Source organism: Stegodyphus dumicola, chromosome 9 (genome assembly GCF_044657685.1).
Source record: "Stegodyphus dumicola isolate Sdum_Otavi_A_Nest chromosome 9, ASM4465768v1".
Lineage (NCBI taxonomy): Eukaryota > Metazoa > Arthropoda > Arachnida > Araneae > Eresidae > Stegodyphus > Stegodyphus dumicola.
In genome coordinates, this window is record NC_140776.1 from 71217634 (window position 1) to 71243909 (window position 26276).

Consider the following 26276-nt stretch of genomic DNA (forward strand, 5'->3'; position numbering starts at 1 on the left):
GAAAAAAATCCCTTTTGAATCCATTTTACAATTCGTTTTGGAAAAAGAAGTCCTTTATTCTGCCGGTACGTACAGATGTCACGTAAGAAAAATCATTCGAATGGCTTCGAGAGTTGTCCAAATGGATATTTTCGTTGAAATATGACACCCCGAATTTTTTTGCGATTACAGTACTTCCTTTATTTTGTACAAGGAAGTAAAAAGGATTCAACTTACAATTAAAAGTAAACTGAGCCGAATAAAATGAGGGAAAATAAAATAAAACAATGTTCAAACTACTTCAGATAATTTATTCCCAGAAAGCACAGATGAAATGTGAATAAAACAGTATATCAAGAAAAGATAAAATGGTGTTTTATTTTTTGCTTCATATTCTGATGGCAATTTTACTGTCAACCTACGTATTTTTCAACAATACAAATATCTTTTGCAATTTGCACTTCATTGTTAGGTTCATTCAAGGTATTGCGACCTGGTTTAAAGTTTATATCCGATTGACATAATTTCATTTAATATGGCGTTTCACAGGGATTTAGCAAAGGTTTAAGTTGGAATTCCGGAAATTAACGTTCAAATTTTATATTGCAATATCATAATTTTAACCTTGTGCGTGTTTATATCAGTATTACAGTCTACTCGACAAGAAAGGCAAATATTGTAATTAGACAGTAGCAAAACGTTTGGCTATCTCCTACGAACAATTCCCCGTATTAGAATTTTATTTGGTCAAATCAAGTTTGTAAGGGATCTGAACATTGTGAAGTTCGAGAATTCGAACATAAAGGAATATTTTAAATCAGTATCAAGTGTAACTTCATCTATTTTATATTTTTACACATAGAATAAAATCTTCTGTATACAACTATCTATCAGTTCAAATTTCGCGATTAGGTAGAATAAAATTTCAAACCCAGAAAACATGCAATATGATTTCTTGTAGTAAAGATTAAGATTACTCTTACGAGGAAAAAACTTACAATTTACTTTCTTATACTAAAGATACAGATTAAGATGTTTTTATCAAAAACCGTTAGCACTTTGTTCCTGTTTTTAAGTAAAATAAATGAGCTTACTTTTGTTAAGAAAATTAGCATTTTGTTCCTGTTTTTAAGTAAACTAAATAACTTCTTTCTGCTAAGAAGCAGATATGGGCCAATGTGGTGTTCGGAGGGGAAAGAGTTATTAGTATTGTTAGCATTAACATTTTAGAAAAATGAGATTTATACATTTATTCTGAGAAGGAGAATGCCTTACATCGTTTTCTTTAGAGAAAGGCTCATCTTTAAAATATGAGTTTTGTTTTCGAATGATATATGACTTCTTTTCTCGAAATAATTTACATACAGTATCTTTATGTAGTGCTATAAACAAACATCCGCGAAACTGCTAAAAACACCGTGTTCAGATTATTTATACTGAGTTTGCGCTCAGTAAACAAACATACATGCAACTTAGCTATGACATATTTTATATGAAAACATTCACCCTCTCATTCCTTTTATTCTAAGGCGCCCACCAGCGGCCGAGCGGTAAAGTCGCTGAACACTGGTAGTTCGGTCCGAGGTTCGAATCCCGCGAACGGGCTGGCTGCATGGGTGTTTTCGTGGTTTTCCCCATGTGTAACGTGTATACGAGCCAGTTTCCCTTAGAAAGTCCTCCACGAAAGGCATCCCTCCTCTTAGGCAGATAGCCCTAGTGTGCTTTGCCATAATTAAATACACCACCACACCACACACCTTTTATTCTAAGTCAAGGGGGAATTTATGATCTAGTAGTCTAGGTGACGTTGCCTGTACCTGTACCAGTTACAGCAATACCCAAGCGCGTACAGGGGAGGACGATTTCTCCCTGTCCCTTACCCACGAAAGTATGACTGGAGAGAAAGGGACGAGATCCAGCCAGTCAAATTCCAAGTAGTGATAAATTATTGTTCAACTACGTATTAGTCGGGGGCCGCTTTAGTGACTATTATAGTTTTTGAAGCAATAAAAGTAGGACAATCAATTATGCTTTTACCAGAACCTGCATCATAGATTTTCTGATAGTTAATCAACGTACTATCTGCTACACCTGGAGGGCACGCATAAGGAAAGGCAGTATTTCTTTATAAAGTTAAAAATAAACTTGAGTTGTTTGTACATTTAATTAAACTCGAATTTAGCTTGATTCAATTTAAAGCTTAAAATGAAAACTTTGTTAACACAAAGCAAAGGATTAAATACTAGACATAAAAATAAATATACTCTTTCAATAGAAATTTTCATCATATGAAGATAACTATGTGCAATGTAGTTCTGCACATAAATTAAACTACGTGCTTAGAACACGCGCATATAATTAGTAACTTTAACTATGTGCATAGTAAATTTGCACATAGTTAAAGAAATTAATACAACTTAAAACATTTAATGTTTTACAAACAGCTCATCTTGAAATTATTTATTTAGTCTGTAATATTTAAGAAAAAATAAATATAAATATAATATAAATTCAAGAAAATGTACCAGAGTTTAAGATCTCCTCTGTGTTTAATCAACAGATTTATCCGTTGCCTTTTTATTCAAATCATGTAACTGTTTTTCAAAAGTCCTAACTTCGACAGTTTTTACAAAATGAAAAAAACACTAAGGATCTTTGGAGGCATGTAAAGTATTTTACTTCTAATTTTTTGTTTCCTCGTAAAGAATTTTCTTTCCATTATGTTTATTACTTTTATTATAAACTCTCTGGTTAGGCGAAACAATTCACATCAAATGCTGCATGTAAAATAAAAATAAAAAAATCCTAATGTTTATGCTTTAGATATTCAAAACTGAGGTTCAACTGAGCGTTAACAATTATAATTTCATACATAAGTCGAATAACTACAGAGACAAACAAAACGGAGTAAGATATAAATATTTTATGCTTTGGTAAAGGAAAGGCAAAAAGGTTGTGGTTTAAGCAAAGATTTTCAAGACTTGGCAGATAAAAACAAAACGCTGCATTGAAAATAACGACCGAAAATTATAATGGCATTGAAAACTTATTAAAAGAGGTAACAAATTATATTTCGATGAAAAAGAAAAAAAGTGTATGAAAAAGATATAAGGTCAAAGTTTATTGTACAAAGGGGAACGTTTATTGTTGATATGTTGATAAAGTTTCATATGCATTGCTTAGACCAGTGGTCTCAAACTAAACCTTCACGAGTAGCATGAAAATGGGCGTTCTGCGGCAGGTGGATCAGTGGATCAGGGGACGTGGTCAATGACATCACAGAGGGCGGGGCCAAAGGCAACGTCATCACACTAGGAGGCGTGGTTTCGAGTGGAGTTGAGTTGTTGGTAGACTGCTGGTTGAGTTGTAGACCTCCTGCTTTTGATTGAAAGTTAGTTTTTTTTATTTGGCAACGGAGTCATGGCGTCCTCTAGGGACGAAAAAAGAAAATAATCTATTTAGGAATTGCTTATGGCGTCCTCTAGGGACGAAAAAAGAAAATAATCTATTTTAGAAGTTTCTTTTTTTTTAAATGTTCTATGATTCAAAATATAGGATTGAACCCTGAAACAAAATATCTCACCAGCTGAGTAGTTTGAAGATTTTAACCACTAAGCTGACGGGATACATTCAGATTTAGGTAAAAAAGCCTATATAAGAAAATGGAATTTGAATCAGCTCATCAATTTATTCTGATACTTTTATCCTTTCTAGTTTTTCATGAAACTTTAACTTATTTCTCAGGTTTTCTGTTTCATAATAACATATTCATTTACTGTCATATTTTTTTAATACTTAACATTTCTAATTTATTTGTAATATTTATTTAATTTCCACATACTATTTTTTTTTCATACCTTTCATAAATTTCAGCATACCCTGATTTTTAACTTATACGTTATATTTCACAAACGTTCCCGCACATGCTGTTTATTTGTTACATTACTTAATTTTAGATGCAATTTCACACTTTTTTTAACGTTATAATGTTCAATATATTCTGAATTTTAACTTCATTTACTTTTTTTAAACCATTCTAGTATTCTATACACACTTTAACTTAGTGGTATGAAATTGTATTTAAAAAGAAACGTTTATTTTTCATGATCTTAGTTCTTTTACTAAATTTTCTACAGAATTTCTAATTTCTTTCACGTGTTTAACAATATCTTCCTTACATTACCGAATATTAAAAAAAAAAAACTAAAGTCTATAACTGTTAATTGCTTTTCTTACGTTCATGATTTCCCTTCTGTGTTTATATTTCTTAATTCTAGCTTAACTTATTTATTATAATGTTTTTATTTCTGTCTCATCACTCGTAATTCCAACATTTTATCCCTTTTTATTCATTTTAACGTTATGGATTGTTTTCATTTACTCCATATTCAAATATTTCCTTACAATTTTTATAATGCTTGTTTTATTCCTCGATCATAATAGAACATCTACAGGTTTTACTCAGAAATTTCCATTCACAACTTTACAGTTTAATACCATTTATATCTAAATGTATTTCTTTCTCATATAGTTTTATGGTCTTCAAAGTTTCTAACATCATATTTAGTTTTAAATCCCGATTACCTTTAAGTGTGTTGATAATTTTCATTTCTAATTTTACAACCACGTTCAGTGTTTCATCCACACATACCAAAATATTTCTTACATTTTCTGATATTTAGTCTATGTCATATTTCAGTACTTCAAATGAATTTACACTGCTCACACTATTATTTTTTCATGTTTTAGAGACACTAACTATACTAATTTTACTATTTTTCCTGCACTAATTGCATCTATGTCAGCACTCATGATAAACTAGCAATTGTTTTGCATCACATGCATAAAGAAATTCTTAAAACCAACTTTTTCAATATCGTACTCAAATTACTGTTTTCCAGATGGGAATTACCAGTATTCTTTGGTTTTACTCTGTTACATCTTTTTAAATTTCAACATCTTACTTTTAATTCTGACATACATCTTTTAAACAGTTTTTTCTTTTAATGATAGCCTTACCTTATTTGTTCAAATTAATTCTTTCATTCACCTTCTTTACTACCTTTCAGTACCTTCATAATTCACTATGCAAACGCAATGTCTTTCACTGACATTCTGTTTAATAATACCACAAGTTTCCTTAATTGACAAAAAGCGAATTATTTCTCATTTCAAAATAGAACTACTATATTTTTGCACAAACATTACCTTTATCCATTCAAGCCACCCCTTAACCTGTAACTGACGTAGCGATAGGAAAGGAGATTCTTATCATATGCTCTTTCGACATTTGAGGTTTCTAGAACTTCTTTGACAAGTATATCAATACGATCAGAAAATATACTTAACACTTTTACCCAGTTTAAAGGCAACATACTGTTATAAGAATGGTTTTAGTTAAATTTATAACACAAATAAACGCATTTTGTGCTGAATAGGCATAAACATTTAGATTCAGAGTATTTCTTTTTAATCCGATGTAAGACTTGAATTTCATTCATGATACGGATTGTCTCTTGATTTTCTTTTTGTTTACCTTACACTAATAGAAAATTTTTATTTTACAAGTTCAGCTTTTAATGAAATAGAAATAAAAACTACGATACACCTGCTGTTTTTAAGAAAAGGAACTTTGATATATTTCTGGAAATGTAAATGCTTTTAGAGTTTTCTTTCAATAACGTTGATTTTCATTACTTTACTAACTTCAATAATTCTCTTATTAGCTAATATGAATGAAAGAAGATTGTCAAAAATGTGACACAGTATAATTCTTACGAACATATGTACCTTTACCAGCATACAGATATTACCGATTGAAATGAAGAAAGATACAGATATTTTACTCCAATCTACATTAAATTAAAAAAAAATATTTAAACTTTCATACATTCCAAAGAATAAACGAAAACTCAATAGATATTGTCATGTTTGTATATATGAGATAAAAGTTTTATGAATGGTATCTAAAGTAATGCTTAGAACTTCATAAAAGCGAACATTCACTATGTTAATACACATATCATCAGTTATTTACATTAATCAATGTAATATTAATCATTACATGCACTATATGCATATATATTTAAAGTTTAATTGTCTTACAATTGAATAATTAACTATTGAGAGAAAGAGGTTCATATCTTACACTATTTAATTCACATGGAACAAATTTTTCCATCAACCACATTGAACCACATTTATTAAATTCGCCAAAGCTCTTTTATTTCTGCATTTTCACACTCACGACACATTTTAAATGTAACTATTGATTACCATTTCAAACACCGATATCATAACTCAGTGTAAAACTACATCATAACTCATTTTTTCCCTACTAACTACAATTTTATATATTCAAGAAGTACATCTAAGACATGATCATTTTCTATGTTCTAGCAAATCGATTCAATTGCGAACATACTATTAAGACTTGCGATTTTAGAAGACTTGCATGTATTAACGATGTCAACGTTTCTTCGTTTTTGTAAGATTCGTATCAAACCATGTCGCATTCGAATGTGGTGTAAGAGATCACTTTTTCTTTTAAACACTTGTAAACAATGGATGCAATTTATAAGAAGAGAAGTATCATGCTGTTTCAAAACATCATCATCAGCATATTTCTGTTTCTTTTGACACCAGCAAAATTTAAAAAAAAAAAAAAAAAAAAAAAAAGGTTCGTGAGATTTTCTTCAAATTCTGTTTTACTTGAAAAAAATGTCCGAACATTCAATACGATGTAAAGATTCATATTATTTGATTGTTTTAAATTCTTATGCTCACTAAATATTTTTTATCACGATTTACTCTTAAAAGTAACTTTATAAGTTTTCATATCCTTTTTACATGAAAAGAACTTGTGATTATTCACTACAAAATTCTAAGACGAGAAGCTTCGCGACTTTTCAAACTACAAACTTAAATTTCTTAGGACATACACTACATCTGATGTTTCTTTCATGAGATTTCAAATATCTCTTCAGATTACTCGTATTCAAGAAACCTTACAAATATATCACATAAGTTCAGCGAATAATCGCTAATATATAAAATTGTAGTTAGTAGGGAAAAAATGAGTTATGATGTAGTTTTACACTGAGTTATGATATCGGTGTTTGAAATGGTAATCAATAGTTACATTTAAAATGTGTCGTGAGTGTGAAAATGCAGAAATAAAAGAGCTTTGGCGAATTTAATAAATGTGGTTCAATGTGGTTGATGGAAAAATTTGTTCCATGTGAATTAAATAGTGTAAGATATGAACCTCTTTCTCTCAATAGTTAATTATTCAATTGTAAGACAATTAAACTTTAAATATATATGCATATAGTGCATGTAATGATTAATATTACATTGATTAATGTAAATAACTGATGATATGTGTATTAACATAGTGAATGTTCGCTTTTATGAAGTTCTAAGCATTACTTTAGATACCATTCATAAAACTTTTATCTCATATATACAAACATGACAATATCTATTGAGTTTTCGTTTATTCTTTGGAATGTATGAAAGTTTAAATATTTTTTTTAATTTAATGTAGATTGGAGTAAAATATCTGTATCTTTCTTCATTTCAATCGGTAATATCTGTATGCTGGTAAAGGTACATATGTTCGTAAGAATTATGCTGTGTCACATTTTTGACAATCTTCTTTCATTCATATTAGCTAATAAGAGAATTATTGAAGTTAGTAAAGTAATGAAAATCAACGTTATTGAAAGAAAACTCTAAAAGCATTTACATTTCCAGAAATATATCAAAGTTCCTTTTCTTAAAAACAGCAGGTGTATCGTAGTTTTTATTTCTATTTCATTAAAAGCTGAACTTGTAAAATAAAAATTTTCTATTAGTGTAAGGTAAACAAAAAGAAAATCAAGAGACAATCCGTATCATGAATGAAATTCAAGTCTTACATCGGATTAAAAAGAAATACTCTGAATCTAAATGTTTATGCCTATTTAGCACAAAATGCGTTTATTTGTGTTATAAATTTAACTAAAACCATTCTTATAACAGTATGTTGCCTTTAAACTGGGTAAAAGTGTTAAGTATATTTTCTGATGATATTGATATACTTGTCAAAGAAGTTCTAGAAACCTCAAATGTCGAAAGAGCATATGATAAGAATCTCCTTTCCTATCGCTACGTCAGTTACAGGTTAAGGGGTGGCTTGAATGGATAAAGGTAATGTTTGTGCAAAAATATAGTAGTTCTATTTTGAAATGAGAAATAATTCGCTTTTTGTCAATTAAGGAAACTTGTGGTATTATTAAACAGAATGTCAGTGAAAGACATTGCGTTTGCATAGTGAATTATGAAGGTACTGAAAGGTAGTAAAGAAGGTGAATGAAAGAATTAATTTGAACAAATAAGGTAAGGCTATCATTAAAAGAAAAATCTGTTTAAAAGATGTATGTTAGAATTAAAAGTAAGATGTTAAAATTTAAAAAGATGTAACAGAGTAAAACCAAATAATACTCGTAATTCCCATCTGGAAAACAGTAATTTGAGTACGACATTGAAAAAGTTGGTTTTAAGAATTTCTTTATGCATGTGATGCAAAACAATTGCTAGTTTATCATGAGTGCTGACATAGATGCAATTAGTGCAGGAAAAATAGTAAAATTAGTATAGTTAGTGTCTCTAAAACATGAAAAAATAATAGTGTGAGCAGTGTAAATTCATTTGAAGTACTGAAATATGACATAGACTAAATATCAGAATATGTAAGAAATATTTTGGTATGTGTGGATGAAACACTGAACGTGGTTGTAAAATTAGAAATGAAAATTATCAACACACTTAAAGGTAATCAGGATTTAAAACTGAATATGATGTTAGAAACTTTGAAGACCATAAAACTATATGAGAAAGAAATACATTTAGATATAAATGGTATTAAACTGTAAAGTTGTGAATGGAAATTTCTGAGTAAAACCTGTAGATGTTCTATTATGATCGAGGAATAAAACAAGTATTATAAAAATTGTAAGGAAATATTTGAATATGGAGTAAATGAAAACAATCCATATCGTTAAAATGAATAAAAAGGGATAAAATGTTGGAATTACGAGTGATGAGACACAAATAAAAACATTATAATAAATAAGTTAAGCTAGAATTAAGAAATATAAACACAGAAGGGAAATCATGAACGTAAGAAAAGCAATTAACAGTTATAGACTTAAGTTTTTTTAAAAAATATTCGGTAATGTAAGGAAGATATTGTTAAACACGTGAAAGAAATTAGAAATTCTGTAGAAAATTTAGTAAAAGAACTAAGATCATGAAAAATAAACGTTTCTTTTTAAATACAATTTCATACCACTAAGTTAAAGTGCGTATAGAATACTAGAATGGTTTAAAAAATGTAAATGAAGTTAAAATTCAGAATATATTGAACATTATAACGTTAAAAAAAGTGTGAAATTGCATCTAAAATTAAGTAATGTAACAAATAAACAGCATGTGCGGGAACGTTTGTGAAATATAACGTATAAGTTAAAAATCAGGGTATGCTGAAATTTATGAAAGGTATGAAAAAAAAATAGTATGTGGAAATTAAATAAATATTACAAATAAATTAGAAATGTTAAGTATTAAAAAAATATGACAGTAAATGAATATGTTATTATGAAACAGAAAACCTGAGAAATAAGTTAAAGTTTCATGAAAAACTAGAAAGGATAAAAGTATCAGAATAAATTGATGAGCTGATTCAAATTCCATTTTCTTATATAGGCTTTTTTACCTAAATCTGAATGTATCCCGTCAGCTTAGTGGTTAAAATCTTCAAACTACTCAGCTGGTGAGATATTTTGTTTCAGGATTCAATCCTATATTTTGAATCATAGAACATTTAAAAAAAAGAAACTTCTAAAATAGATTATTTTCTTTTTTCGTCCCTAGAGGACGCCATAAGCAATTCCTAAATAGATTATTTTCTTTTTTCGTCCCTAGAGGACGCCATGACTCCGTTGCCAAATAAAAGAACTAACTTTCAATCAAAAGCAGGAGGTCTACAACTCAACCAGCAGTCTACCAACAACTCAACTCCACTCGAAACCACGCCTCCTAGTGTGATGACGTTGCCTTTGGCCCCGCCCTCTGTGATGTCATTGACCACGCCCCCTGATCCACTGATCCACCTGCCGCAGAACGCCCATTTTCATGCTACTTTCACGGTCTAAAAGCAGCTGCGGGGACCAAATTTTTAACAATCTGGAAAGGTTTATTTAAAAAAAAAATAAAATGTTTTTGACCAAATTTTAAAGTGAATTTCCTAAGCATTCATCAAAATTTGCATAAATAGAAGTGATAATAGCGAACGGAAAAAATTAAAATATGCATATTTCATGCCTGAAATCTAAATGTAAATCTGTAAGAACGTTTTGTTAGTTGAACTCTAATTCCTGATAGCTTAATATTAAATTTTTAGACTGACATTTATTTCAACTATTTCTAATATTTTGAATGCTCAACTAAATAACTTAATTTTAATTTAACAAATTACGAATGTTTTCCAAATGGGATAAATTTTAAAATAAATAATGACAACATATTTTCTTTCCTTTGTTTATTGAAATTTTTTTCAAAGAAGGCAGAAAATATATCTATATATATACATATATTACATGAATATACGTATATATATTATACAAATATAAATACATATGTTTATCATATATTAAAATCGATATTAAAAATCGTGAAGTTTATAATAATGTACATACATTATTATATTAATGTACATACATTATTATAAACTTCACGATTTTTACCACAACTCTCAGTTACAGTGCTTCAAGCTGTGCGATTTTCTTAAAATGTTAATCCTGGAGAAAAATTACTAGAAAATCTCTTCGTCACGAATTGCAGATGTTCATCCGTCTACCAAGTTCTTTTCGTATTAATTTTAAACTGTGGAAAACACACTGCAAAAAGATTTTACTCAGGTTATTCATCTTTTCTCAAGAACGAATAAAAGTTATATCAAATTTGTATCTTCAAATATTTGATTGAAGATTTGCATGAGATCTTTATTTGAAAAAGATTTATATTAAAATATAAATTAAAAAACTCCATCTGTATATTTCCTATGGCATTACTCACGTTCATTTTTCATAATAAAGTATTATAAAACTGGACTTTAAATTAACAAAATACATTCCTGCTCAAAAAATAAGCAACGTAGGCTAAACGTGGAATAAAACAAAAACTGTTAAATTGATATGAGTGAAATTGATACGAGAGATTGGTTTGGAATTACTAGACCACATAGCAAACAATAAAGAGAAGACATATAAAAATGCATGTATTACGTAGCGAAACACCAATGGAAACATCACATTAAAAACGGTATGATACCCTGTAGCTGAAATGCATGCTTGACAAATTGGCAATAGTGTCGTTGATTGCTTGGTGTGGCAATAGCGCCTATTCCTATCAAATGCATGTAGAAGTTCGTGGAGGGCGCCTAGCGACAAACTGCCACGTAATATCTGTCATCCCAACATGTTTCCCACGGGATACAGTTCCGGTGATCTAGCAGACCACGGCAGATGTGGAATGGTTTTCACTCTTCAGATAACTCCGAATCGCACGAGCTCTCTTTGGGAGGGCGTTATCATTAATAAATGTCGTATTGGTACTCATTGTAGTAACAAAAGAAAGCATAAGAGGGTGTAGAATTCCGACGCGACATCGAACGGCTGAACGACCAGGAATCACGTAGAGGTCGGTGCAGCCGCTTGTTGCTATCCCAGCCCATGTAAATAAGCCTCCTTCTCTGTAATGTAATTTTCTGTCTGTAATCTGATAATGTAGCCTTCTGTTCTCTTTCTCTGTAATCTTCTTTTGACAATGTTTGGTGCCCGATACCGTGTCTCTGGCTCTCGCCATATTATTGTCCTTCAGAAATCATTTTCAATGTTAAATGTTGTCTTCGGCTTATACTTTCCTCTTTGGTAATCTCAGATTACACGGAACTATCATTGCTTGCAAACTGACGCATAGGTCCGGCATGCTCCTTTGTAAGGCGTTGTGGTCCTTTTTAAGGCGGGATTCGTTTTATGCTAATTTTGGTTGCCTGTTCATATTTCATGATGCAACGTGAACCACATATGTAAACTGTATGCTTTTAATTCCGCTTTTTACATTCATGCCTTTTCTTTCAGCATTTGTGGCTTATTTTTTGAACACGCGTGTATTAAATGTTTCTTCAAGTTCTTGTCCTAATAATTTATGCCATAATATTGCTAATTAATATACTGTATATGTTTTCGCTGGCTGTACAAAATTACTTCAGAGGTCGCACGCGGCCCGCAGACTGCTAATTTAAGTCCACTAGCTTAGATTTCTAATTTATTAACTCAGATGAGTGTCTGAAGATCAGAGAGAAAATAAAATTGATAGACAGTTATAACAGCTCAGGGTGTAGCATCAGCGTATATTTTTATTCACCAGTTCATCTGATTTCTAGCTGAATCGAAACTATCATACTGAAGCCAAAACGAAAGCACAACCTGTAACGCATCCAGTCTAGCATTGAATGATTAAAGGGATTGAATAGACTACGCAGCAAATTATAAAGTAAATGAGGTCATTAACCATGTTACGAACGAGACGAAAATAAGAGACATGGAATATTAGTTACTATAGAAACCACTTCATGTATTTTTATTAGCGGTTCTAAAATTAACCTGCCTACTAATTTGATTACCAATCGAATCGAAGCATTGCGTGTTCATATTAACTCTTAAGCGAAAAACCTGTCATTTAGTTAAAATTAAAACAGATTGTTTAATAAGTCAAAACATAAATTTTTGAGATACTAGACTGAAATTTCGCAAAAGAGGAAAAAAAAAAAAAAAAAAAAAACAGAAATTAACACGCAAACGAACAAAATATCTAAAAGACCTTTCGATTTTATTACTATAAACTAAACTTTATAAGTGTTTCTGTCAAAACTAGAATCAAGATTAATAAAACTTCATTTGAAAGTCTGTTGGAATACAGTATCAAAGAAACAAGTGTACTTCAAAATTCCCCCAAAATAAAAATTTTCCTTTCCCTTAACTGTATTAAACTTCTCAAAAAAATTAATAATAAATTAAGATTTCACTATTCTTGCAGTATTCATGTTTTGATAAGAAGCTATGCAAATCTAAATACTAAATGAAGTTAAGCATGTTATCTCTGAAATTCATCTAATAGAATTTAAACTATTCAATTAAATTTTTTAACATATGCAAAACAATGAATGACTGCAAAGTTAATTTTGTTTGTAACTAGAAAAGCGCAGTGACTTTCAGGTTTTGAAGTAATATTATCGATACCAAGTTTGTTATTTTTTTTTCAGTGAAATCTAAAACTTAGAGACATAAAACACACCGCTGAATATAACTAACTCATTCTTATATTCTAAGTCGTATGATAAATCATTACTTCAATATTTTCCTCCGTAACATAATATAGACTTACTTGTAAATAGAAATCATTACATCTTTGTAAACTGTTCCAAAATATTAAGAATGCTCGTCGTGCCAAAATTTAAAGAAAGATGAGGGAAAAATGTTTTGCCTAAAATTACGAAACTATATGAACTATAAATAAAATAATGAAATTTAATAATATATTATTGGCCTTCGTAAATAATATATTACTATGAAGAATACAATAAGAAAAGATGAAAGATAAATTTTAAATTCCAGTATTATTTCAGCTTTAAAGAATTATACTATACATATTCGCTCAAATTATTTACTGTGTTCGTATTAAAGCATTTTAGTCTATTACATAAAAAGACGCTAAATGTGAAGCATGGAAGGACAATGGAAATACAAGACATTAAATAGTATTAAAGAATTTATGCATTAAATTTTATTTTAACTGATGCTTGAAAAGTAGGACTAAATTGTAGAAAACTGAAGTACAAAGAATGCTGCACCAAATCTTAATGCAACAACCTTATAAAAGACTAAATTATATCGGCTTACTTTGAACTGACGTACTAACATTTTCATTCGAAAACAGATTTCGTATATTTCCTTATTAAAAGTGAAGTAAATTAATTTTCACACTTTATGTTACATTTACGGCGATTATGTTAAGAGTAGTATAGTCTTGCATGATTTGTGTTCAATAAATATTGGAGGAAAATGTAAATGTATTTAGTAACAGAAATGAACAGCAGAAAAGTTAATTGAACAATACAATTAAATGCACATTTTGGCAGAAAGGCTTTTGATGGGAAAATTTTTTTTCACATATTGTGCTGATTTCAAACGCAGCTGCTAAGTTTCTTGTAGGGCATGGTTTTGGCTAATCTGCCTTTTTATTTATCCCCCTTTTTGCAAAATGAATTGTTGTTTTACATATAAGATAAACTTTAACGCTTCTAAAACTGAACTTTTTAAAAATCCAGAATACATTTTGAATCCATTTTTCAATGTTAATTATATGCGAATTCATTTTTCATACAAATTAAAAGCTCATTAATTAATTTTTTGCCTTGTAATTATTTAAATTCATCTTCACGTTTCTAAAGGACTACACTGTAGAAGATTTAGGTTTATTCAATATACATTCAATGTCAAGATAATTCATTAATTTCCTTATTTGTGAACCAATGAATGACGCCAATGACGCCATTCTCAATTTTTTTGTTTAACTTTATGCTAACAAATCGAAATCTTCCCCTTTCTCTCTACTTATTCATTTTAAAGGCTTCCATTAAACCTACTGTGATAAAAAGAGGTAACAAATACTTTCTTCAGAGAGTATACTTTTCTTATTGTAAGCAAAATCACAGTTAGTGTATATTTTATATCCGAAATTACTATCCCCTCAAAATGCTTGAATATCAATAATGTTTCTCTTTGTCCTTACGCTCCTAATTTCACGAAGCAGCAGTATTTTGTTTATTTAAGTTATATTTATTTTAGGAAGTAAGACTAACATTTCGAGGATCTACGCAAATATGCCAAGATTATTTTTTGGTAACTTACAGCAATGAGCAAAGAATTCAACATGGGCATTGAGGACTGGCATTTGTATTGTCAAGCAGAACTCTTAAGCTCTTCTACAGCAACAGAATTCATTCTTCAGGTTTCTTTTGTTATCTCAAAATTTGAGTAATGTACATACAGTAATGTAACGCATAAACTCCTCCTTTTGGAAAATTAGTGGATTATTTTATTTATTTATTTATTTATTTTGTAATTTCTGAAAAAAACGTACACAAAACGTTTGGGCTTTTTCTGAGAGCTTTAGGCCCTTTTAGCCTTAGGTCAAAACCGCAGGTTTATTTTATAAAAAATTAAGGTTGCAAAAACGATTATTGAAATCAGATTGGTTTGAAAAAGACAGCCAAATCAAACTAAGTCATAAGACAATAGCAATGAAATGTTCTGTTGCCAAAGAATGAAATTCGATTTTTGACCTTATAAAAGAAGTTAGTACTTCAAAACATGCAAAAATCACTAAATTGTGCACCTGCAATAAAAGCTAACATTCATAAAATAATTCGATCCAAAATGATTTGATGCCTAAGAAAGGATAACTAAAAAGAAATATCGCTGGAAACTATATGAGTTCTCATTAAAAACAATAAACATAAATTTAATTGAGCCGTTTCTGTAGGATGTAACTAAAGAGCCTGACAAGGAATACTAAGTTTGCCAAACACAAACGAACATTTACCTTCAGGTCAAGACAGATCATTATCTTACTCATTGTTTTATGATGGATCACGTATATTTCAGCCACCCGAATGGCAAGCTTCATACTTGCTTACGAAATCTGATACCTTAGATATTTTCTATCTCTATTTCGTATACGTGTATATAATAAGAAAACTGATTTCAGAATAAAACGTACATTAACCCTTTCCGGAACGCTACCTTTTAAAGTTGGAGTTTTGATTTAAAAAAAAAAGGTAGGCAGTCTAATTAGGTCTAAAGGAGTACACAAGTAAAGATTTGATAGCACTTATTGTTTAATTCTGTGGGTGTGCCTAAAGTGGGCACACTGATTGAATAGAGCTTCGAAAAGAGTGCTGAAACGAGCATTGTTGTCAATGAACCGACCGATGAGATGCGGAGAAGCGAAGAATACAGACTCTCAGTTGTCCTAAATTATCAGTGAGCCCGGTCTGGGCACACATAGGGTTCACACATAGGGTAGACAAGATGTTTATGTTCGATTTTAGGCAAGATTTCAAGGTAAAAATTTAAAACTAATATAGAATAAGAAGATTAGCATACAGACAAAAAATAACATAGAAATTTCTTTTCAAACAATACCTTTTATACCCTAAAAAAATCTGGAAGGTTTTTTTTTTGAAAAATGAGGGTCTTAAAAAACTAAACATGGCTAAAATATATGGACTGGTTTGTGTTGAGCTACCATCTAATATAAATAAAGAAGGTTCAGAGTAACCTATAGCAGCCTATAAATCCTTTTTCATTCAATTTTTCTGTGCGTACAGAAGGAAATTTTTAGGTGTGTCTAGATCGGACACACTGTGCCGCAAAAGGTTAAGGAATTTGAAGAACTCTCATGCAAATTAAGTTTCAGATCTTCTCATGCAAATCAGATTCAGGTTTTTGCATGCAAATCGCATTCTGGTTTTTGTATGCTATCATTGTTTTACGTTCTTGAATATGCCAGTAAAATTATAACAAATACAAATACCTTTAAAATGAATGAATGCTTGCCAAAAATAAAGAATAGTTTTGTGCATTAATTTAAACATTTAAGGAATGGTTCCAATATGGAAATAATTATCAAAAAATACTTGTTTGCTTAAATATCAGTTTAGTTATGTCACACTGATATAACTTAACTGATGTTTGAGACAAAATTGTTACAGGTAAAATATCGCTATAGGTCTCAAATACAAAATAATTTTCCGAAAGAAGTTTAGTGTACTGTGGCAGTTCCGATGATATTCTACATTTAAATATATTTCTACCTTTAAAATGCAAAGTGAGCACATAGTTTTCTACTGCTACAACGAGCACCATATTTACATAGGTATGTAACGTACATACATACGTACATATGTAACAGCCGATAGTGAACAGTGGCTACAGGTTTTTCATTTCTTAAATATTAATTTTAGAAATGATTTCCTGTTGGAAGATTTCGCTAAAGAAAGTGAACGATTTTATAAAGAAAATTTCATCACTGAGAATCTAATAATACTCCACTTATAGAATTTAACGTTTCATATGATCCCTATAGTAAAACCTGCAGTTTGCAAAATGTTCATAATAGGCTAATAATTTAAATGAATTAAATATCAGAGCTTTAATTGAAAACCTCTGTCAGACATTAGAAATTAATTTTAATGGGCAAGTTCCAAATTTATAATTAGAATTGTGTTGCTCATTATGAAATCATTATTACCAATAAAAACTACTTTTCTCCTGATAGTTGTACGGCAGAAGTAAGTCACAAATTTTTAGTAAATAATTAATAGCACTAACAATAGTATAGGTATGTTCTTTTTCTCAAATCATAAACCTTAATCAATTACCCTGTCGATTGGTTCGATATTCGGTAGACAAGATGTTTATGTATTATTGTTAAAGGATAGACTCAGGGAGCAAAACATGCAGCTCAAGTTTATAAATAGTTCTGATAATGGGGTTTAATTGCCGAGATGCTAATTCAACCCTGCTGATAGCTTTCTCATCACCAGCGTAAAAGCACCCTTATGTTTAAAGGAAACTTGGAGATTTTGGGAGAATATGTTTAATTTTAGAAGAAAATCTGCGGTGAATTGTGTTCTATGTCCGCCAATTTGTTTTGTAATATCTTTACAAAATTTTAAACAAAGATATCAAGCATTTTGCATGCAACATATTAAAACATTTCAAGCCTAGGATTTACGTAAATAAAACACCAGACATAAATTTTTAACACCTTGTGTGTATACGAATAAAGTGCATTAATGAAATTTTAACTACTTTGTCAGACAAGTTCTTTTTGTTTGTTTGTTTAAATTTTGTAAAAGTACAATTCCCGCTCTGCTTCCTCTTGTTTTTGTTACTCTTTTATACTTAGTCACTATAGTAGACTTCTACCAGTGCAACAAGAAGATTCCTATATAGAATTGACATGATTCCCTTCCTGTAGTATCAAATGACAACACCATTAAAGCATTGAAAGTAAGTTTAATGTTTAACTTGATAAATGAATTTGCATAACTAATAACTATCACTTACTTTAAAATCAGTTGTTTAAAGCAATGGGACACCAGAGATATTCCATAACACAAAAGCTCTGATTTTGGAAAATGCCTTTTCAGATATTGACTTATGAAGATGAAAAATAATTGTCTGGATAGATATGAGTTTCTCACTAGAGGAAATAACAGGTCTATATATTTTAGTCTCGGTATTATCAAGAGGCTAAATTGAGTTGCCAACTAGTTATAATCAGTCCTTAATGTGTTGCCCACCAGCTATAGCTTTTCATAATCGCATTCAGACACTTTTTACTAGAAGATAAAAAACCACAACAATTTCGACTCATTGCGTGATCATTTAGTAACATCAAGAAGATAGATGTCTGCTTCTTACTAGGAAGAAAAATGTTATTTTATTGTTTATATTAATGTAGGGCTTCTTACCAAAAGATCTATTTAATGAATTCCTTTGATTCGTTTACGCAGGACGCTTTAGCTATGCTAGAGAAGCACACATACCATATTATGACTTGTAAAGAGGCAATAGTACTTTAAAAGACCATCTTTATTGAAAGAGAATGTACAGAAATAATATCGTCGTGATCTAGCACCCAAACTAAACTCCTTGCGTTCCTTATACTAGACTTCTGAATGTTCTGAAGTTTCTGTGCAAAGCCTTGTTTAACACATGAGAGCATCTGTTACCACCAGACATTTCATTTGTTTCGATGGATGATACATCCATCGAAACAATTGAAATGTTAGGTGGATGAATCGGTTTCATATTCGATCGAATGGATCGGTTCCTACCGAACAAACAAATGAAACAAATGAAATGTTTGATATGACAATAACCAATAAATGATATTCCACCATAAACAGAATGAATGAACAAACGATATTCCACCATATACAGCAGTCGTAACCTACCGGTACTCTGAAGATCATGAAAAACAGTTCATGAATTAGATTAGCAGACATCAGTTTGACAGAATACGAGTATATATGCTACTATCTGGGAGAATAGGTAGCTGCTGAGTCATTCTTTGAAAGATGACTTAGTGAACTGAAATAGGACTTTAAAAATGCATGGGTTTTCAAATGAGTGTTTGAGAGCCTGAGTGACAACACAAAACTTTAATCTCAATCTTTCTTTCATACTAAGGGTGGATACATTTTGCATTAAAAGTTTGTATTTTAAATTATTTTTTAAACTCTATATTGTCGTTTTTTCAGCATTCATATGATTTTTTCAAAATAACACCTTGCTATTTTGTAGAAGTGTACAAGAACTGTAAAGCGCAATAAATTTTTGCATCAACTTTACGTGGAGTAAATTTTATGTTCGTGTCCTAATTGTCTCAGCATTTTTAAAGACTAAGGAACAAATAAGGATATAAATCATATTTTAAAGTAAGGAACAAAAAGGTCTAAAAATTATTTATTCTATAGCCAATGCGATAGCACTTACTATACAACATTTAGTGGGCAATATAGTTTAAAATAGACCACATATTATCATACAGACCAAAGACCCTATCTGATGGTATATTGCCTATAGCCGCCATTTAAAAATAGTCTTTAAAGAAGACAGACTTTGTTCTGAAGGATTAAGTTTTAAGTAAAGCAAACTGCATGGCAATTTCAGACAAAAAGTAGATTTTCTGTAGCGTAGAAGCTAGTGATTAATGTTCAGGAAAATTAATTCGCGATCGTCTGGATGCTACCAGGCTCTTTTAAACAACTTGAAACTACCATAAATTTCACAACGTCACCTTATTTCAGAAATAAAATTTAGATTTTGCAAAAATTACTATATATTCAGATTTTGCACATAGCTATGGTTAACTAGAAAGAATTAGTACAGTTTATCATTAGCTTCAGAAAAGCATACATAAGAAGTAAAATTTGTAACTGAATTATTTTATTATTTATAAAAATTGTGAAAATATTCTTGGAGAATAAAATGGAAAACCTATTCTAGAAATTTCTTTTAATAGAACATGCGTCTATTTACATCTAACTCATTGTTTTCTTTTTCTAATTTTGTTTAAAATATTATCTAAACCTTTCGTGAAATTAAACGTAGATCACATAAAAGAACGACTGCGAGTTTCATTCCACATTTCATAAAATAAAGAAAATAATTTGTTTCAATAGCGGTTCCTTATGATATAAAAAGCGCAAATTTATTCACTTAAATTTGCATTACTACAACAATAGAAATTTCAACCAGCTAATCAAAAATCAGACTTAAACTCAAAATTCCAAGATTTAATGCAGGAAAATAATTATAAAAAATTATTTGCGGCGCAGGAAAAGTCAAATATTTCTATTTTACTTAGAATGATAATGCTGTTTGCACAATACTCACAATACTTGAAACAACATTTTTAAAAATGAGAAATTTAATCAGCCTATTTCTTAGCTATAGAAATGATTTTAGATATCTTTAGTACAAATATCATTAATTCTAACACATTTGTATAAATGACAAACTAATAATTTGTTACGATATTAATCTGAGAAAGTTATTGCAGACGTAAAAGAATGCTATTAACAGTAGATATAAATATGATTTTTGAAATCGGTAAAAATTTATCGCATGCATTTATAATTAATAATAGTACACTGAAAGCTATTACAAGATTTAAAAAAAGATTATACCACTTCTTATTTGTAAATGACCATAAGTTCTAAAAATGGTTTACTTAGAAACAGCTAATTACTGTGAACTTTTGTTTTTGTATTGGACCTCAACTAAGTTGATTTTTTTTGTTGTTTTTATTTTAATTAATAAATAACATATGATCAACAGTATCTTAATTAGAAAATCTACCTTATTTAATTAACTTCTTAGAATTTATTCCATGGGTGTCTAACCAAATATTCAAAAGAAATTTCGTCGTCTGTTTTAATTTAGTCGTCTGCATGAAGAAAAGCGAAAAACTACCAATATAAATTTTTCATGAGAGTAATTTTAAAAACTGTTGAGTATAAATTTTAAATTAATTTTGCTTTTTGATATTTTAGAAGTTCTCAAGAACAGTGTTCCTTGTCTGAACGTTGTACAATTTTTTCGCAGTTATTTGTTTATTATTTAACTAACTTTAATTATTTTGCATTGTGCCTCTTTTACATGTACGAATAGTAAAAATCAAATTTTATATAGTCAGAATTATTATTATTTTCTCGTTAACCTGGCACAGAAATTCTCACTTTTTACTTATACTTTGAGTACCAGGGATGTTTGGAAGTTATACTGTTATTAAACAAAGAGCAGCTTTTTATATCCAGAATTCAGAATTTGTCAAATTTAAACAAAGGATCGTAAAGGAAATTTTCTATGGAAAATTCTCTGGAAACATAGTTTATATAGCACTGGGAGAAAATGCTTTGCAAAAGTCTCAAGAAGGATTTACTTTTCGTGATATCTAATTCATAGATAAAATTTATAACTCAAATTTCTGTTTCGGGTAATGAAAAAAGAAGCAATATTTATAGAAAACAAGATTGTTATCTTCCTTCCGTCATATGTGACTTCGGGCATCTAAAACTTTCGCATACCTTTGCTGATGAAGAAAATGAATTTTGATTGTATGTAAATGAAAACAATTTCCCATATTGCCGACACATTTCGTATTTGTATTGCTATTGTTTGGAGAACACGTGTTTGAAGGTTGAATTTAATAATGAATTACTTAAGTATTTTAGTACAGCTTAAAAAAAGGTGAATTTTCATCCGCATTTAATTAAAAAGAATGCCATCTAATGGAAATCATGAAAAATGACATTTCTCTGAATTATAAAAAAAACTTATTTATTTATTTATTATTTACTCAGAAATATTTATGAACATTTATAAAACTAAAATGTAAGAAGGTGGGCTCTTTATATTGTCTTTATACGCATAGCTTGCTCTAATAAGTCAAATCTTATTGATCTTATTATATTATTATCAAATAAAATTCAAATCTTATTATCTCTTGATGGCATTTGATGTATTTAAGCGACTTGGATCCAACCGCATTAGTTTTACACACATTTGCCAATACTTAAATCATAAATATACTCAATATGTAACTAAAGTTATTAGTTCCGAATCATACCTTGAGGCTTGGACTTCCAGTACAGCTAAGAAAGCGGATGAAAATTTAGAGGTAAAACATCGCAGATTATTGTTCTTTCTCATTCCATATCACGTCACACTAAAATTGAGGAAAGTATTTAAATAAAATGAAAAGGTTATTGAAATAGGAAGAGGTCAATGCAATTAATTTAATTCTAGTTTCAAAGATGTAAAATGAATTGTCTATTCAAATAAGACGTAAACAATCCTTTGCTGACGTCTGTTTTACTTCTTAAAGTTACTAGATGCTTATTACTATTTTCCATTTTATCCTTGACAAATTACTAAAAAGCAAAAGTAGCCATGTTTACATACTTTGTATATTTCATGGAAAACTGTGGGTTAAATATCCGCCACGTCTGTCCTTGTCATTGTAAAGTTTTCTGAAATAAAATTACCATTTGAAATAACCTTATCAACGTTTTATTTTAAACTTCCACAAATATGAAACCATCAAGCATTTTAAAATTTCGGCTTAAATTTATAACTAATTGCATCCAGTAAAATATCTGTAGAATCTCAAATTCCGTTGCCATTCCGACAATTCCAAAGTACAGGGGAACCTCGAGATACGAGTTTAATTAGTTCCAGTATTAAGCCCGTACAGCGAATTTCTCGTATCTAGAAATACATTTCCCCGTTGAAAAATAATGAAAATTCACTTAATCTGTTCAGCACCCCCAAAATTATCAACATAAAAGTCAATTTTCCTAATAAATAACACTGGTAGATAATATAACCGTAGTTTGTCTTTATGAATCTTGACTGGCGATAAGGATGAAGGAAAGAAGAAACGGATTACCGTGGTTAAGGAGAGTCTTCCCTCTGATTCAGGAATGATCTCTCTTCTTGGGAATTTTACACCACTGAAAGCAGGTTCTGGGTTAGAATCACTTTCTTTTAGTTTCAGGTTCCTTTCTTTTAGTTGCAGGCAAACTTATCTAATAACACTTGTTTCTGTCTCCATTTTAAGATGACTCTAAAATGTGACACTAGATTGTCATTACAGAAGTTCATGGTGCTCCCACACACTACATTATTAGGCCGATTTTTTTCAACGAAAGTTTTGACTTTCTCCTACTTTGCCAACACATTTTTTAATCTTACTGGAAGCGAGGGCCTCATTTCCTGTTCCCTCCTCCCCTAATGAAAGCTCTTCTACCACCTCTTGCTGCTCCTTGTGAAGTTCTTTATGTTCGTCGGTTATAAGTACTTTACTGTGCTCCTCCACTAACTAATTCAGATCAGCACCATCCATAACTGGACCCATACGTTTCCTCAGAGATAGAATTTCTTCGACTAGCTGCACTGTTTTATCCACACGTTGAGGTTCGAAACCTAAGTCAGGAATGTTCTAAGGCCACAGCTTTTTCCATGCTGAATTCAGGGTCCTCACTGAGACTTCTTCTTAAGTCTTATCAATGAGGTTTAAACAATTTAGGATGCTGAAGTCATCTTTCCAAAATTCTCTGAGGCTCATGCTTGTATTTTTGGTCATTTCGAAGCACCATTGAAACAAGGCCTTCGTGTACAGCTTCTTACAGCTGAAAATAACTTGCTGGTCTACAGGCTGGAGAAGTGGAATGGTGTTGAAAGGAAGAAACTTGACTTTTATGAACTGAAATTCCTCCAGAAAATCATCTTCAAGCCCTGGAGGATGTGCAGGAGCATTATCAAGGAAGAGAAAAGCCCCGAGTGGCACTTATTTTCGTGAAGGTATTTCTTCACCGAGGGACCAAAAACTTTATTGACCCACTCAAAGAAAAATTGCCGTATAGCTGAACGGTTAAGTAGCTGAGCAATGGTAATTCCGACGTGCGTTAGATTCTAGGCGAACTGGCGGGCTGTCTGGCCGTTTTCATAGTTTCCGAAGGTGCAATATGGGTACTAACCATGTAAGGATCTTAAGTTTTACTAACGTTTATTTTATTTTAAATCTTTACTATCACTTCTTATTTTCTACTTCCGGCCAGAATTATAAGCGTGAAGGTATTTATGCAAAGTTTGTCTGGCGAACGCCAAGTATTTAAGTTGTGGCTTTTTTGCCAAGAGAGAGAGAGGAAGCAGTGAGTCGAAGCAGGCCGCTTACCTTAGAAGTTACGCAGTTGCTTGTTGCCTTCCAGGCCAGAGGTTTTAATCCTCTTGATAAATTTTAAACGTATTGTAGTGTTCACAGTTCTCTGTACTACATACGCTTTCTGTTAATATAAGGCCAATCTTCCACGTTTATTATTTTAAAGTTAAATTAGAGTTTAGTTCTATTTTTATATTTTTACGTTAGACCCCAAGTAGAGGGTCTGTGTATTCCGAAGTACGGAAGTCATTGTAAATAGAGAAAAATAAAGGGTTTTGTATACCCTTCTTGTGTATCCTGTCTACTTCCCACAATTAGTGAACATAGCTTTAGTAAGCTCTCTGTTCCGAGTCAGGTCCTTGCATGTTCCCGAAGAAGGTAAGAAGGAACATTGAACCTGATAGTGGCGCCCAACGAAGAAGAATAACCATGGCCGAGTTTCAAGAAGAACGTGTGCTGCCTGCAGAAACGGCTCTGAATCCAGAAATGCCAGCTGCCGCCCTGGAAGGATTTGGTTACATCGTCCAGACCATGCGCGCTTCGATGAAACCAGAAGCAACATTTAATGGAAACTCACCGGTAACCAGTTTTTTGGGAAAATTGGATGACCACTTCATGCTCTACTCCGTGCACGAGTTTCAAAAATTTACCTTAGCTACCAGCGCTTTGAGGGGCCAAGCGCTTAACTGGTTCAAATGTATAGGCAGAAGTCTCTTGGGTCAAGCAGGAAGTCCCACCTATACTTACGAGAATTTCAAGACTGCCCTACTAAAATCCTTTCCTGTTGTAAGGGATCGTGCGAAATTAGAAACGGAACTTTTCAGTATATATCAGCAAAGGATCGAAAATCTCTCAAGCTTTATTTTAAGAAAAATTCACGTCTTCAAACTCTTGTATGGAAACCGTCCGGATCCTGAAATAATTCAAGTGATTTTGCCGAGGTTACTGCCCCAAGTGCAAGACTTTATTGAATTAAATCCGACTACACTGGAAAAGTTATTTGAGCTAGCAATCCAGTTTGAAAGTAGAAGAACGGCGGACGTCGAAAGAAGACGCCAATATCAACAGCGAAACCAATTTGGTGCGCCAAGACAACAGCAAACTCAAGCACACGGCTACGGAGGCAAAGCGAATCAGTGGGCAAGGAAACCCGAGCATTCAAAAACAGCCGGAGAACGTCGACAGTTCAATAGCAATCCAGGAAAAAAGTCTCAAGGCCAGTGGAAAAAGAAGGAAAGCACGGCAATGAAAAATAATTTAAACTAAAACGGATTTCTGCTGACGAGAGGGTGCGGAAATCCGAAGGTCACGAAAACCCCTCTTCCTACAAGTTAAATACAGTAATGGTGAAAAATCTGACTCTTCCAAAGATTGAAGTGTTGGTGAATAATATCCCAGCCACCGCACTCCTGGATACAGGCGCGCAGTGTTCCTGTGTGGCAGAAGATTTTTTAGGAAGTATTTTCGTAAATATCGCATATATAATTCGGATAATACGACAGTGTTAGCTGCGCAAGGAGAAAGATGTAAGTGCGTAGGTAAAGTACCTCTGTATATTCGTATCAAGGACGAACAAGTAAAGGTGATGTTTTTTATAGTAAAGAATCTGCAAGCACATATAATCTTAGGAATAGATTTTTTTTCAGACGCACAAGCAACACTGGATTTTAATGAAGCGTCCCTTAAGCTGACAATGAAACCAGTTCGTGCAGAAAATGCTGAACCGCCGATGTTAAAACTGGACCACCTCCCTAATGACGAGCAAGGAAGAATCCGACAAGTGGTAAGTGAATTTGCTTCGTTATTTAGTGATATTCCAGGATTTACTCAGGTTACTAACCATAGTATTGACACCGGAGATTCAATGCCAGTTCGTCAAAAACCATACC